Here is a 13044-nt window from a genome sequence, read left to right as displayed (position 1 = left end):
ACGAACCGCACCAAATCGACCACTTGTGTCATTAACCACTCGGATGGAGCCGAAATGTCGGCCAAAACCTGACTTAAACCTAATACCATCAGGCCCCACGTGGTGGCGCTGAACCGCGGCCACTGCAGTGCAGTTCACGTGACTCAACCACTCTCTTGATTACGTCACAGAGACTGGAACGGAAGCGGAAGTGAAGCGAATTTCTTTGCCAGGACATTGACCAATAACGAATAAAAACAAGTCAAAAGCACCGGCTACTGTAGTACAGGTATTTTTGACATGTTAGGATTTATTGGGAAGGCACTGGCATGGCCGCTCCGTTGGCAGTGTGTTCCTGCCGGGTGGCCAGTTTATGCATCTGAAGCGGCCGGCAAACAAACAACATAGATCACTGCAAGTTGCGATTTAAATTGCATGGGACGATAATTCCTTTGCGGTGGCCATCGTAGGGCCCAAGGCGAAGCCAGCGATTATATATTTTAAAGGGGTCCTTCCACATAGCAGGAGTTGTTATGATTGCAGGTAGCTGCAATGTGCATTTCAAGTTGCTGATTTGCCGGGCTCTTTTAAACGTGAAATGTACCACCCATGACCATGCTAGCTTGAATTTTAACACGGCCACCTAGCAGAAATGGTATCAAAATAGGCAAGGTCTCTGGTGTTATATGGATGTGAAATAACTGGCATAAGAACACTTTTATAAACTGATCATGCTGCCAGTTTCTGTTGATGATACTGCTGTTGTGACCGAGGAGACACAACTGATGTTCCAAATCTGAGTTGGCCTTTTCTTTGACAATTAGTTCTTCGGCACTGACTGTTGTTGGTTATCATGACCATGACAAGAGCTGGCAAGAGTCACAAGAGGCACTCTGTAACTAACATTTTGCTTAATCAATTGTGCTAGCCTGACTATAGGTACTTTACCGTTGAGTCCATTTTAACATGCTTTAGAATCAACTTGAAATGTGAGAGACCCCTATTGGCGGCTTTGTGTAACTTTATCTTGCCTACCTAGCTGCTGCCTATATTGTCCCTTTAACCCCCATCATGACAAAAACACTTGTTTTAACCACGGCACGAACAATGATACAAGTCGATAAATAGCGTTGAGGGAGCCAAGGGCAAGGGATTCATTGCGACGACAGAAATCGTTCGTCAAATTATGCTGATTATACAGGAAATTAAGATCTTCAAATTCCAGAAAATACACTCGAAAACGATGCTTTTCATTGATGTCTGGGCATTTTTCATGGGTCTTGCTTTAAGAATCACCCTGTACCTTGCATCGAAAGGCAGTTCAGTTCAGGAACGCTATCAGCTCCTCTAGTGTCAAGATTGGCAATTGGCTTTGACGTGGCACGCATGCGCCCTGCTTCGTCTGTCTTCAGTCCAGCCGCCATGTTGTCCAAACATGTCTTCACATCTTGCTCCCACAAAAACCGAAAATAATCACGGTAAGAACATATTAAACTCTAAATTTTCACCGAAACTTTTAGTTTACAACACAAGTATCGCATTCAGTTGTTTAAATAGTTTCAAAAGTCGACTGAGTGCACATATTTTGGGGTTGAACATTGGTCATTTTCGCGTGTTGCGCGGCATGGTATTTGTACATGCACTGTACAATCTCAGTCGAAAGAGAATTGCCGGAATTTTTTGGTCGAGGGAATTGTTGGAAGTAAGTGAGCTTCCACCTGCGGGCGAGCTTGTGGGTCATGTTGATTATCATCGTCAAATCCATGTCTTGGGTACCGTGCTGATTGAAAGTCTAAATCTGCTCTTGGAAAAGTTTTCCACTCATGAATGAGGTTTGAGACAAATTCTTAGGTTGAGGTATTCGACATGGATTACACAACCATAGACCAGCATTGAATAAAGGGCCCACCAGATCATATCCGGGCCATTTTGTTTTTATTGTGGTTTTCGGAGGCCTTCCAATGTTTTGTACACAATAATGTACTTCCATTTTTTATATTTGCACAGAAGTTATACGGCGTGTATTAGAGACATGTTTGATTCAGCGCTGTCACGAATCCGTGTTTTCCGGATGGAATTCGGTCATTCTGAAATCACTTCAATATTGACAGATTGCACAGGCACCTGGATATTATAATGAAATGAGCGTAGTTTCTGAAAATAAGTCTGACTCTGAATTATTTCTACTTCGAGTAGATTGTCCGAAAATAGAAATAACCAAAATGGCCATTGCATTTTGATAACTTTTCTCCTGAGTACTTGTATGGGTATACTGAGTATAATACTGGGTATTTTCGCATTCGGTCTATTGTTTTTCAGGGCTCATATCGCTCAAGTGATGTTGATTTTCCTCAAGTCAAACAGTGGCGAGATTCCTTTAGACTTGATTTGTACAGGTGTAGTACCGTCTTACCTATGCTGCCGTATTTTGATCTCTCGTTTTATTTTGTATATTTGCAGGTCCTTCATGTTCGAGTTGAACAAACCAACGCCATGATGAAAGCCTTACGTATGACTACTACATGTCAAGACAAACGCCATGATGAAAGCCTTAATTGACACGAATGCCATTCGAATCCGACTTTATATTTCCTTTTTGTCTGTAACCTTCTTCTTTCTTCTGTATGTTTTCAAAGTGAATTAATAAACGTTATAATTTATATTATATCTTCCTTCTTTCCCCCCAGGTTACGAGGTCAGTTAGCGCACTAACAAATATCAAAAAATCTTTTTGATTTTCTCCTTATTTGTCTTTGGATATGTCTCTCAATAATCTCTAAACATCCTTTCCAAACAGTAATGAATCAATAAACCAATGATTCAATCTGTTTTCTTCTTGGATTTTATGATTGTCTCCTGAACAAAGTTCTCCTGAATCTTCTCTCCTGTGTTTTTTCTTCAAAATTGTACTAAGTCCACAGCAGGCTAAAAAATAATCGAGCGTGACTCCGCTCCGTAACTTTTCCATGGTTTTTTTTTGAAAAATACGCTAAGTACAAAATCGCTGAGTCATCCTTTTTTCCTTTAAAAATACGCTAAGTCCACAAAACTCGAAAAATAAATTGTGCGTGACCTCCCCTCGTAACTTTTTTCCTCTGCAAAGTTACGGAGCGAGGTCACGCTCGAGTTTTTTTTTGACGTTTTTGGAGATAGCCTATATTCTGAGGGTCCCCCTTTTTTTGGGCAAAATCCGTTGATCCAGGAGTGTATAAGGCTTGTAATCCTTTGCAAAGTTCAATTGTTATTGTTATTGAGTTGAATTGTTATCTTATTGTTCAACTATCAATACATTATTAGTCTTCAAGGCTAATATTATGTGCCAATTGAAGTTTAGTGAGCGATGTTGTCAGAGTTCTTTGATCAGTTTACTGAACAACTTGTGTAATACCAAGTGAATAGTGTAAAGTATTTATGTGTTGCGCAGAAGAATGCAAGTTTGATGTGTACAATTACTGGTGAAAACGTCTAAGGAGGAACTTTGAAATGATCTGTTCGTCTCGGAATAGGCAAGCCTATTTGAACAGTTTCAAAGTCACTTTTAGACATTTTACCAGCAATTGAACAGAAATAACATCAAACATGAATAATTCTGCCACACATGAATAGTTCACGCTAAACAAAATGGTGAAAAACAAGTTGTTCAGCAAATTAACCAACGATATCTGGTAACTTTGCTCACAAACTCAATGCTGCACATAATTCAAGCTTTGAAGAAAAATGTATTAATGGCTGAGCATAAAGATAAACATTCAACACAACAACAACAATTGAAGTTTGCATTGGACAACATGCCAAATACACTCCTGGATCCACTCTTAGAATTAAAGGTTTTCAAGACGGCACGTATAACAAACCCCTTCCGGTTTTCTATCAGACAGAAAAGCACCAAGAAGGATTTTAGATCATTTTAAGCCAAGGAACCTTTTCCGCTTTCCTGAGAACCTTGGAAATCTCTAAGGTTTTCTGGAGAATAGAAAGATTCGTGCCCACAGAAGATCATGAAAACCTTTATTTCTAAGAGTGTAGATAGTTCTTCAGCTCAGAATAAGTTACTAGTTACCGATAATCTGCATGTTCGAAAGTCTGTCAATAACTGCATTAAAGATTCATGGAATAAAGTTAGCTGTTTGCAAACCGTGCTGAGGCTAAAGATTAATAAATTGTTTGAAACAAAACTGCAGATATAACTAGTAAACTCTGAACTGACAACTATTTTCCATGTTTCAAATAAAAGGATTGAGTTGAAGTCGAAGGAACTAAAAACACGTCAATTTTAAACAAAAGTTTTATTTAAATAACTACTAACCATTTCACAGTACACGCAAAGAAGGCGAAATACTGTAAAATCACAAATATAAGACCATTTTCGTTAATTTTAACACAACCCAAATCCACGTAGCAAATAGAAAGTGATAAGACAGCTTCAGTGCTTGTGAAGTCTTACAGTTTACGCTACTGCTGCGGAGGTCAAAGGATATCCCGCAGCGGCAATCATTCCTTCGTTAAAGTTCATTAGATGGTCTTATAGAAGTGAGATTAAAGTATTTTTACACAGCCTGAATCAAGTACCGGTAATTAAGGCCTGAATCTTAATCTGTTGTACAGAGTATTGCTGTCAGTTAATTGTTTCTTTAGAATATCTTGAACAGTCTGGAAGGGGATGTATTTCCATACATTTCATTTGATTTGGATCCAAGGTCTGGATTGGTAGCATGGTTTTTAGAAAAGGGCGATTGATAATGATATCTTAATGCCCTGATAATTCCTTTCAAACATTTCGAATGTTGATGTTGCTTTAATGACATAGATTAATTTACCCCAACGATTGAAATGTGTCTGTTATTACAGACAATTCTTGGGTGTACCAATTAGTTATTTCAGAACTCAACATCAAAATCTGAATGCTCCTGACACTGAGCAGGTTATTGCTTATACTTTTTAAAAGAAATGATAAATTATGGATCCCGAATTCTTCTTGCCGCTTGCTCATTGGAAATGAACCAATCAGCTTTTTGGGACTAAGAGGTCAACTCTTGTTTATGTAATTCAGAATGGGTGAATACGTGTTACTTTTAGTTGATAGGGGTTTTGTTTTCTTAATTGATATTCTTAAGAAACAACTTCGTACTGCAGCAGTTTAATGATGTTGTTGATAAACTAATTTCTACTTTTGATCACAACAGAATATCTGACATCTTAACATAAATACACATATACGGGGTGTCACAAATGTTTTCCATTTCTGATTGAATGTTTTCCCAAAATGGAAAGGGGGCTGAATGAGGGTTTTCGAGGACACCAGACTTGAGGAGCCTTGGTGGTCCATGGTGGAAGGTGTAGTTCGAGACTATGATAAGGTTTTTATAGACAAATAATACTTTTTGAAATCACCGTCGCAAGTCAACCTACAACTGCCACAGCTTTGAATTGGAACTTATACGTGATATGTTCATCAAGTATACAGGGTGTTAATTAAAACATTTTGAATTCTAGTTGTGTAAGAAGTACATGAACTGGATAGATTATACTTCAGTTAGTATGCAACAAATTCTGAGAGATTCTATTTGTTGATGGTACAAATCAAATTGGCCATGTCATTTAGAACAACGGCTATTAGGCCTTAAGACTGTAACTTGTTTTGATTAACACCCTGTACTTGTATCGATATTTCAGAAGCTTGTGATACCAAACTCCCAGCAAACACAGTGACGCGGAAAAATTATTGGAGAGTTGGGCCAGCAAGAGTAGGCCCTATTGTCTCATTCAATGGAATATACAGATTAAGGGACCACAATGGCCCTATCAATGGGTCTGTGGCAGTGACGTGAAATCCACACAATTTGGACAAAGAGTCCTGGAACTTGTATACTCAATTGAATGATCGTGACATCACTCAATGATGAAGGTCTGAGCACATGTTTTCAGTGACTCTCACATTGCCGGCCACTTCCAGTGGGTGGTTTTATGGAGTAGTGGTAAGAGCGTTGGATTTCAGTGCAAGAGGTCGATGGTTCGAATCCAGACTGAACCTCTTTACTTTTTTTTCGCGTAAGTCTTTTTTGCCCGTTTTTAAACAGGAGACTTTCGTGAAATGATATATAAAAGTGGCCTACTTGAGCCAAGAAAGTTTGCTGGAATGGACAGTTTTTTAAACTTGATATTTCTTCCACAAGACTGTGTGAAAAACGGCGTATGATTGGCTGATTGAGCTGAGACCATGTTCAAATAGTCTGCATTGTTTTTACAATCGTATTATGAAGGTTTGGCATCTCTAACTGTAAATCACTGAACACTCATTGGACAATAGGGTAGGACTAATTCCCCAAGTGACTAATGTACTTTCACCTTGATGAAGATACACCTGAGATGGAACAATCGTTTCACCAATGGCCAACACTGTAGCCCTGTGCATGAACCTGATCACATGTAGCTTGAAAGATTGCCCCCATAAATAACCAATAAAACTCTTCTCAATTTCTTACAATTTCCACCTGATACGTAGAGTATTCTGGTAATAAAAGCAAAGACCCAAAGATTATTACATTGCTACTGACAAAGTTCATTCTAATTTCTGGATTTCCGATTCAGGTTCATGCATTGGGCAACAGAGCAAAAAGAGAGGTTTCGCAATCTTACGTTTTTCCTTACGTTTAAGTATTCAAAACGTCTGTGACGCACGTGCATGTTCCTGTGATTTCTCAAAAAAGAAGGGGCTAATATGCCATGCCTTTGACTTACACCACCAAATCTTTCATATTGTAATTTTGAAACGTGAACTGAAACGTAAATGCGAAACCTCTCTAGTTTCTAGTTACACTTGTCCTGTTTCTGCCTTTCCAAACTTGTAAATCTTGTAAATTTGAACTAATTTCAGCTGAAACTTTGACAAGTGTAACTAGTTTTCGACATTCAGTTTTACAAAGTATTGGTCTTGCCTTAAACTTTCCACATGTTGTTCCGCGAGAAAATTTTCCATAATCGTTCCCTCCTTTGCCGATACGTCGTCCTCTCCTATAGATCACGTGACTTGATGACGTCATTGGCACGTGGTGTGCACGCAATTCCACCTGGAAAACAAAATTACGGAAGTTTGAGAATTTTGCAAACTTATTAACAACAAAACAAAGGAACTTGTCAGGGTTGGAGGATTTGGTCGCGAACAAGCTAAATAAGACTCTGATACGGTCGAGGGCGAGCTGGACACAGCCGTCCTTGGGACCAGGAGTGGAAAGACCTAAAAAGTGTGGCCAAAGGCAGATCAAAGTGGGGAGCAGTTGAGAAGGCTCCCACAAAAAGATGGTCAAAGCCCTTTGTTCCAATGGACAGACATTACAATGAGGGTAATGGAAAATGAATTAGAGAAGCCAAGTTCAATGCCTTACATGGGCTTATCATAGCCAAGGCAAGTCTTCAGATGAATACTTCCTCTAATTTACTGCTGACTTTATCTAAAGAGGGTTATTTTCCATCAGTAACTTACAGTCAGAGGAGTAAAAAGAAGGTATCATGTGTGGAGAAGGAGAAGGCTTTCAAATGAGGACATTTCCCGCTGCGTCATCAGAAGCCGCTTTTTCATCAGTGCACTCATTGGGAACATCGCAAGGTGGTGAGATCACCAAAGACGACAACACACGGATTTGACCATTACAATCAACATAACTCACAAGCTCGCACCAAGGCGGAAGCTCTACGAAATGTGCAACACTACGCGTGATCGAAATCTGCCTGTACACGAGTTCCTTTGTTGATGTGCCCTGGTGTCCAGGGCATCCACAGCAATGATTCCATACCAAGCGCTGTACATTATATAGAGTTGCCACCTGAGGGCGAGCTTGAGGGTAATGTTGATTGTGATAAGGTCACATCCATTTGTATTCTTCCACCAGTCATTGTGGTGGGCATGTTTCTGCCGGTATCAAAGCAAGTTTCGAGTTGCGCAAGTCAACTTACCGTGTGTAGTATTGTATCCGCTGTATCATCTGATTCCCTGTGGAGTTCAGCCGCTTCGTGTGTATGACATCCCACCTGGAAAATAAAGATAAAACAATTTTGAGAATTTTGCAAGTGGACATCACAATGAAACACAGACACTGTCAGTGTTTCCGACAGTGTCGCATGAAGCTGGCAACCTGGCGATTTCTATCCCATGACAGGTCACTATGTTTTGATGAATTATCAAATATCCACACTTGCTATGAATTCGGCAAAGTGCCGTCACGACCTTCAGGGCAGCAATGTCTGCCTTGCAACTGAATTAATCTTTTGATGGGGTTTCTATCCTCGCACAAATTTTCTAACGTTTGCAGGCAATACGATGTGCGAAGCCGCCAATGCAAATTGCTTTATATTTGCAACTTTAAATGTTTACTCACCGTGCAATTATGGAATTGTGGCCTTGTATTGAACATTGTTGGTCAGACTGCTGATTATGGTCCATCGCCTAGCTAGGATTGAGATCACCGAGGGATTTCTGGACAGAACCTTTCAACTCCTGGCATCATGGACCACCGGCTGTCATCTCTTACCACCATGGACACCTCGACCGTCATCTCATATCATAGATCAAGGAAAGTTATGTGGCCAAAGCTAAAATGATAAAAATCGAAAAAGGTTTCAAAATATGAGAAGACCAATCTTTATTCTCGATATTCTTCGTTATCAGCGACCAAGACCTCCCAAAACCAACTCATCCTGCAACAGAACAGAGATTTTATTCGTATCACGGGAGGGTCAGGGTGGATCCGATGGCTAATATATTTCTTCCATCCTTCTTAACATTCCGACCTTGCAACCACACCAAGTCGGGGGCTACAACGTGAAGCCACTATGGATATTCCAGCTGGCAGAGGGAAAATTACAAGTAATTTCAAATTGATTGAATCTCAACAAACTTTTGTGAACAACTTTCGGACAGTTACACAAATATATCCTGAAAATTTCAGCTAAAAATCACAAGTCGTTCATGATATTCTGATGTATTTCCAAACCTGAAGACCCAAGAGTCACTATGGATATTCCAGCTGGCAGAGGGAAAATTACAAGTAATTTCAAATTGATTTAATCTCAACAAAATTTTGTGTACAACTTTCTGACAGTAACACAAATATATCCCGCAAATTTCAGCTCAAAATCCCAAGTCGTTCATGATATTTTGATGTATTTCCAAACAAGACCCTCAAATCACAATGGATATTCCACCAGCTGGCAGAGGGAAAATTACAATAATTTCAAATTGATTGAATCTCAACAAAATTTTGTGTACAACTTCCTGACAGTAACACAAATATATCCTGCAAATTTGAGCTCAAAATCCCAAGTCGTTCATGATATTTTGATGTATTTCCAAACCTGAAGACCCTCAAGTCACTATGGATATTCCACCAACTGGCAGAGGGAAAATTACAATAATTTCAAATTGATTAAATCTCAACAAAATTTTGTGTACAACTCCCTGACAGTTACACAAATAATATCCTGCAAATGTCAGCTCAAAATCACAAGTCGTTAAGATATTTTGATGTATTTCCAAACCTGAAGACCCAAGAGTCACTTTGGATATTCCAGCTGGCAGAGGGAAAATTACAAGTAATATCAAATTAATTGAATCTCAACAAAATTTCGTGTACAAATTCCTGACAGGTACACAAATATATCCTGCAAATTTCAGCTCGAAATCCCAAGTCGTTCATGATATTTTGATGTATTTCCAAACAAGACCCTCAAGTCACTATGGATATTCCACCAGCTGGCAGAGGGAAAATTACAAATATAATTTCAAATTGATTGAATCTCAACAAAATTTTGTGTACAACTTCCTGACAGTAACACAAATATATCCTACAAATTTCAGCTCAAAATCCAAAGTCGTTCAAGATATTTTGATGTATATCCAAACCTGAAGACCCTTAAGACAGTATGGATATTCCAGCTGGCAGAGGGAAAATTACAAGTAATTTCAAATTGATTGAATCTCAACAAATTTTGTGTACAACTTCCCGACAGTTACACAAATATATTCTGCAAATGTCAGCTCAAAATCACAAGTCGTTCATGATATTTTGATGTATTTCCAAACCTGAAGACCCTAGAGTCACTGTGGATATTCCAGCTGGCAGAGGGAAAATTACAAGTAATATCAAATTAATTGAATCTCAACAAAATTTTGTGTACAACTTCCTGACAGGTACACAAATATATCCTGCAAATATCAGCTCGAAATCCAAAGACGTTCAAGATATTTTGATGTATTTCTAAACCTGAAGACCCTACTATTACTTGTAATTTTCCCTCTGCCAGCTGGAATATCCATACTGACTCTTGGGTCTTCAGGTTTGGAAATGCATCAAAATATCATGAACGACTTTGGATTTTGAGCTGAAATTTGCAGGATATATTTGTGTTACTGTCAGGAAGTTGCACACAAAATTTTGTTGAGATTCAATCAATTTGAAATTTATGTAATTTTCCCTCTGCCAGCTGGAATATCCATAGTGACTCTTGGGTCTTCAGGTTTGGAAATACATCAAAATATCATGAACTACTTGCGATTTTGAGCTGAAATTTTCAGGATATATTTGTGTTACTCTCAGGAAGTTGTACACAAAATTTTGTTGAGATTCAATCAATTTGAAATTACTTCTAATTTTCCCTCTGCCAGCTGGAATATCCATAGTGGCTTCAGAGTCATTTTTTAAATGCTTCAAAAATGAACAACTTGTAAGTAAGTATGGTAGATAATCAGCTGGCATATTCAAACCAACATAACTGATTTAAACCAACTTTAGCATATAACCCACTGGTCGAGTCAAAATGACTCGACAACCAGTGGCACTGTTGGAAGCAGAGTAAGGGTTGTAGATAACCAGCAGAGTAAAACTAACAGAACTGTTTGAGTCTGACCAACTTTAGCATAACCAGCTGGTATAGCGTCAAATAACTGGAGTCAGATTCAGAAGCGTTATAGGTGCGCCAGATAACAAGCTGTCAGAGTCAAACCAACATATCACCAGAATACATGAATCAACAATTACCCACAAGCTCGCCCTCAGGTGGAAGCTTAATGAAATGTACATCACTTGTTATGGACTAATGGCCCCCCCCCATGTCCTGTTCGCGAGGCCACATCAACAATGGATCTCGTTTACAGGCCGATGGCATAATTCGATCATACTAACCAGTGTTCTATTCCATTCACCTTCCACCTGGGTGCGAGCTTGTGGGTTATGTTGATTGTAAAAGTAAATAACCAGCTGGCAGAGTCAAACCAACATTACTGATAATCTTGATGGTTTGGAGACCAATGTAAAAGGAATGGACGTCCTAGGAATGCAGGACCCGATACAATAGCTGTGTATTGTCAACGAATGTGGTTACTTGTTTGGTTAGGGTTAGCTACATAATCGTCAACAAAGGAACTCGGCGACTCTATTCACTTTAACAAAAGGACCGGACTTAGATTCCGGGGGGACTTGCATTTCTTTTGCACCGGGTCAAAGTGGGTAAATTAGGGAGTTTTCGCAAATCTCCCGATACGCCAACACGAACGCCTATCCCATTGTTCGACATCGTAATCGGGAGGTCGAACAATGGGGTAGGCGTACGCGTGGGCGTTTCGGGGATTTGCGAAAACTCCCTAATATCTTGTGGCCCCGCGAGGCAGTGAGACCGACTTTTTTCCGTGCCACCTTTTGCACAAAATCTCCAAAGTTCTAGAGGAGTGCAGGATGTTGCAAAATACATTCGGTAGACAAGCTATCATTGAGTTCGACCATTGAGAGGAGGGAAAATACCGACGACGTTCTGGACAACACGTGTTGTCCATGAAATCAAAATGGCCTCAATCTTCATGGCGGGAAGTAGGCTATAATAGTTTGGAGGACATTTTGCCATAAATTAATCAAGGGAAATGGAGATTGATGCTCTCTTCACTTTACTCTAACAAAATAGAATGTTTTTCATTGAACTTACCAGAATATCTGTAATTCCATGCGAAATTTAGAAGAAAATCGAGATTTAGCTTCCGACCACATTGGCAAGCTCGAGAGGAATGGCCTCAGACTGACGTCACATCACGTGGCCTCGCACCATGGCATTGACCAATCAGGGAGTGACCCGGGTTTCTGCTTGTAACGAACATGGTTTGGTAACCAGTTGACCAGGGTGTTACGGCACGATTGAATGGTGTCGCAATCACTTTTCATTGACCTGATTAGTTTGGGGAAATGTGACCGCCTTAAAAGCTGATCGTGTACCATTTCACCTTGGCGAATCCGTGTCCCACTTTCATCCTCTTGCAAACAGGGCCTACTACCCGACTTCTCCTTACGCACTGGCATGTTTCTGAGGGCAGGCGCGCATCAAAGGGGGGGGGAGGGGCGCACCCCTAAATTTTGGTCATCAAACATTTTTTTGGTCTCCAAATACGTTCGCCGCATCGAATAGAAAAGTATTCATCAAATCACGGATATCCAATACATCTTGCCCATTTTGGAGAACAACCTACTGTCTTTTGAGGCACCCTGAATAGGGAATTCTTCACCCAGTACATCATGTCCTTGTTGGAGGACAGCCTGCTGTCTTATAAGACGCCCTGAATAGTTCTTTATCACGGACACCTTGTCCTTGTACTTTTGAGACCCCCTTTAATAAAAGGGAGTTCTTCAACAAGCACATCTTGTCTTTGGTGTAGGACAACCTCTTGTGAGACACCCTGAATAGGGAGAGCATCCTCCTCCTTAGAACCAGGACTGTCTTCCTCCATTTGCTTCTGTGCTCCTCTCTATTGAGGACAACCTCTCTATTAAGGACACTAGTTTTGGTCCTAAATTGGTTGTTTCTATTCTATTTGACCTCTCTAATCAGGACACCTCTCTATTAAGGACAGCACTTGTCGGTCCCAAGGGAGAGGTTCTACTGTATATCTCGACCTTGTTGGAGAATAACCTACTCACATTACCTATTATGTAAATAATATAATACTTTATTATCAAAAACCTTTATTTTACTAGGATTATAATAAATATACAATAACATCTTTGGTCACAAAATTACCATAAACGGCCGTAC

The 13044-nt window shown here is 39.8% G+C and overlaps 2 long non-coding RNA genes across 2 annotated transcripts; one reads left to right on the top strand and one right to left on the bottom strand.

Annotated features, from left to right (window-relative positions):
• The first annotated feature begins 1327 nt into the window (after nt 1–1327).
• On the top strand, nt 1328–2639 carry LOC135498548 (uncharacterized). Its single transcript, XR_010449095.1, has 2 exons — nt 1328–1457; nt 2440–2639. It is a non-coding gene; the product is annotated as an uncharacterized LOC135498548 (long non-coding RNA).
• Nucleotides 2640–4256: 1617 nt separating this feature from the next.
• On the bottom strand, nt 4257–12143 carry LOC135498793 (uncharacterized). Its single transcript, XR_010449137.1, has 4 exons — nt 11947–12143; nt 8352–8565; nt 7930–8004; nt 4257–7046 (listed from the first exon to the last, which is right to left on the bottom strand). It is a non-coding gene; the product is annotated as an uncharacterized LOC135498793 (long non-coding RNA).
• Between the last annotated feature and the right edge of the window lie 901 nt (nt 12144–13044).

Source organism: Lineus longissimus, chromosome 14 (assembly GCF_910592395.1).
Source record: "Lineus longissimus chromosome 14, tnLinLong1.2, whole genome shotgun sequence".
Taxonomy (NCBI): Eukaryota; Metazoa; Nemertea; class Pilidiophora; order Heteronemertea; family Lineidae; genus Lineus; species Lineus longissimus.
This window is presented reverse-complemented; position numbering and strand designations above follow the sequence as displayed.